This window comes from Mus caroli, chromosome 4 (assembly GCF_900094665.2).
Source record: "Mus caroli chromosome 4, CAROLI_EIJ_v1.1, whole genome shotgun sequence".
NCBI lineage: Eukaryota > Metazoa > Chordata > Mammalia > Rodentia > Muridae > Mus > Mus caroli.
Genome location: NC_034573.1, coordinates 44,719,477 through 44,722,961, shown reverse-complemented (window position 1 = coordinate 44,722,961; position 3,485 = coordinate 44,719,477).

Below are 3,485 nucleotides of genomic sequence, written 5' to 3'. Positions count from 1 at the left end.
ACCCACCCACTCCTACTTTTTGGCCCTGGCGTTCCCCTGTACTGGGGCATATAAAGTTTGCAAGTCCAATGAGCCTCTCTTTCCAGTGATGGCCGACTAGGCCATCTTTTAATACATATGCAGCTAGAGTCAAGAGCTCCAGGGTACTGGTTAGTTCATAATGTTGTTCCACCTATATGGTTGCAGATCCCTTTAGCCCCTTGGGTACTTTCTCTAGCTCCTCCATTAGGGGAGATGGGACTGTTAAGATTGTTAATCTGATCCTGATTTAACTTTGGTACCTGGTATCTGTATTGGAAGTTGTCCATTTCATCCAGGTTTTCCTGTTTTGTTGAGTATAGCCTTTTGTAGTAGGATCTGATGATGTTTTTGATTTCCTCAGCATCTGTTGTTATGTCTCCCTTTTCCTTTCTGATTTCATTAATTAGGATACTGTCCCTGTGCCTTCTAGTCAGTCTGGCTAAGGGTTTATCTACCTTGTTGATTTTATCAAAGAAGCAGCTCCTCCTTTGGTTAATTCTTTGAATAGTTCTTCTTGTTTCCACTTGGTTGATTTAAACCCTAAGTTTGATTATTTCCTGACCTTACTCCTCTTGGGTGAATTTGCTTCCTGTTCTCTTAGAACTGCTTTCATTGTGTCCCATAAGTTTGGGTATGTTGTAGCTTCATTTTCACCAAACTCTAAAAAGTCTTTAATTTCTTTCTTTATTTCTTCCTTGACATTGAGTAGAGTGTTGTTCAGTTTCCACGTGATTGTTGGCCTTCTATTATTTATTCTGTTTTGAAGATCAGCCTTTATCCATGGTGATCTGATAGGATGCATGGGACAATTTCAATATTTTTGTATCTCTTGAGTCCGGTCTTTTAAGCAATTATATGGTGAATTTTGGAGAAGGTACCATGAGGTGCTGAGAAGAAGGTATATCCTTTTGTTTTAGGATAAAATGTTTTGTAGATATCTGTTAAAACCATTTGTTTCATAATTTCTGTTAGTGTCAATGAATATCTGTTTAGTTTCTGTTTCCAGGATCTGTCCATTTTTGAGAGTGCGTTGTTGAAGTCTCCCACTATTATTGTGTGAGATGCAATGTGTGCTTTGAGCTTTACTAAAGTTTCTTTAATGATTGTGGCTGCCCTTGCATATGGAGCATAGATATTTAGAATTGAGAGTTCATCTTGGTAGATTTTACCTTTGATGAGTATGAAGTGCCTCTCCTTGTCTTTTTTGATAACTTTGGGTTGGAAGTTGATTTTATTCGATATTAGAATGGCTACTCCAGCTTGTTTCTTTGGGTCATTTGCTTGGAAATTTGTTTTCCAGGTTTTTACACTGAGGTAGTATCTGTCTTTATCCCTGAGCTGGGTTTCCTGTAAGCAACAAAATGTTGGGTTCTGTTTGTGTAGCCAGTTTGTTATTCTGTGTCTTTTTATTGGGGAATTGAGGCCATTAATGTTAAGAGAAATCAAAGAAAAGTAATTGTTGCTTCCTGACATTTTTGTTGTTAAAGTTGTGGCTGTCTTCTTTTAGTTTTGTTAACGGATTACTTTCTTGCTTTTTCTAAGGTATAATTGCCATCTTCATGTTGGTGTTTTTCCTTTATTATCCATTGAAGGGCTGGATTCATGGAAAGATATTGTGTGAATTTGGTTTTGTCATGAAATACTTTGGTTTCTCCATCTATGGTAATTGAGAGTTTGGCTGGGTACAGTAGCCCGGGCTGGCATTCGTGTTCTCTTTGTGTCTGCATAACATCTTTCCAGGATCTTCTGGCTTTCATAGTCTCTGGTGAGAAGTCTGGAGTCATTCTAATAGGTCTGCCTTTATATGTTACTTGACCTTTTTCCCTTACTGCTTTTAATATTCTGTCTTAATTTAGTGCATTTGTTATTCTGATTATTATGTGTCTGGAGGAATTTCTTTACTGATCCAGTCTATTTGGAGTTCTGTAAGCTTCTTGCATGTTCATGGGCATCTCTTTCTTTAGGTATGGGATGTTTTCTTCTATAATTCTGTTGAAGATCTTTGCTGGCCTTTTAAATTGTAAATCTTTATTCTCATCTACTTCTATTATCCAAAACTTTGGTCTTCTCATTGTGTCCTGGATTTCCTGGATGTTTTAGTTAGGATCTTTTTGCATTTTGCATTTTCTTTGATTGTTGTGTCCATGTTCCCTATGGAATCTTCTGTACCTGAGATTCTCTCTTCCATCTCTTCTGTTCTGTTGCTGATGCTCACATCTATGGTTCCAGGTAGAAGAAGACAATGGCAGAGATAGAAACCCTTTGGGTTTCCTTCATTGTTTCTACTTCCATTTTTAGATCTTGTATGGTTTTGTTCAATTCCATTGCCTGTCTGGTTGTGTTTTCCTGTAATTATTTAAAGGACTTTTGTGTTTCTTCAACCTGTTTAGCAGTGTTTTCCTGTAGTTCTTTAAGGACTTTTACCTGTTTAGCAGTGTTTTCCTGTAATTNCTTGAGGGATTTTTGTGTTTCCTCTTTAAGGGCTTCTACTTGTTTAGCAGTGTTCTCCTGTATTTCTTTAAGTGAGTTATTGATGCCCTTCTTAAAATCTTCTACCACCATCATGAGATATGATTTTAAATCCACATCTTGCTTTTTGGGTGTGTTGGGGTATCCAGGACTCTTTGTGTTGGGCGTACTGGGTTCTGATGATGCCCAGTGTTCTTGGTTTCTGTTAGTAAGATTCTTATGTTTGCCTTTCACCATCTGGAAATCTCTGGTGTTAATGCTCAAGCTGTCTCAGGTTGAAGCTTGATCTTCCTGTGATTCTTTTAGCCTCTGTCAGCACTCCTGGGAGTCCAACTCTCACCTGAGTTCCAGTGGTCAGAACACTCTGACACTCTGCAGGCAAGCTCTCCTCTTTCAGGGCAGGTGTCCAGCAGTCTGGAGATCTGATCCACCTCCTGAGTTCTAGGGTCAGAACTTCCCCTGTAGGCTGACTCTCCTCTTTTAAGGAATGTGCCAGGGCTGATGATGAAGGCCCACTGGAACCCTGACCAAGAAGCTCCATTGCTTCTATCGCCCAAGTGCTCTCAGTTGATCAGAAGGTCCTGGGTCTGCTAGGGGTCCTGTGGTGTGGAGAGTCCTCTGGTACCCTAGATGCCCTTAGCAGGGTTCACGCAGAAGATGGTATGGCTGGACCCAACCTGAATGGATCCCACCCTCTGGTCAGGCGGGTTCTTTTGTCCCTGTGCCTGCCAGCACAAGACTCTCCACAATTGTTTGGAGCTGATGTTGCTTTCCACTCACCCGTGATCCCAAGGTGATCCAGAGGTCCTGCAGAGTGGAGAGCACTCTGGAGCCCTTAGCCACTGGGCTCAGAAGAAAGATCAACAAATTCAATTCTTAAAGTTTGTTTACTGAGTTATTATCCAAACATAACTAGTTAATTCATAATTATAAATGCAAAAGTATAAAAATAATCTACAAATCCACTTTGAATTCCTGATTATTCCAAGCCCTAT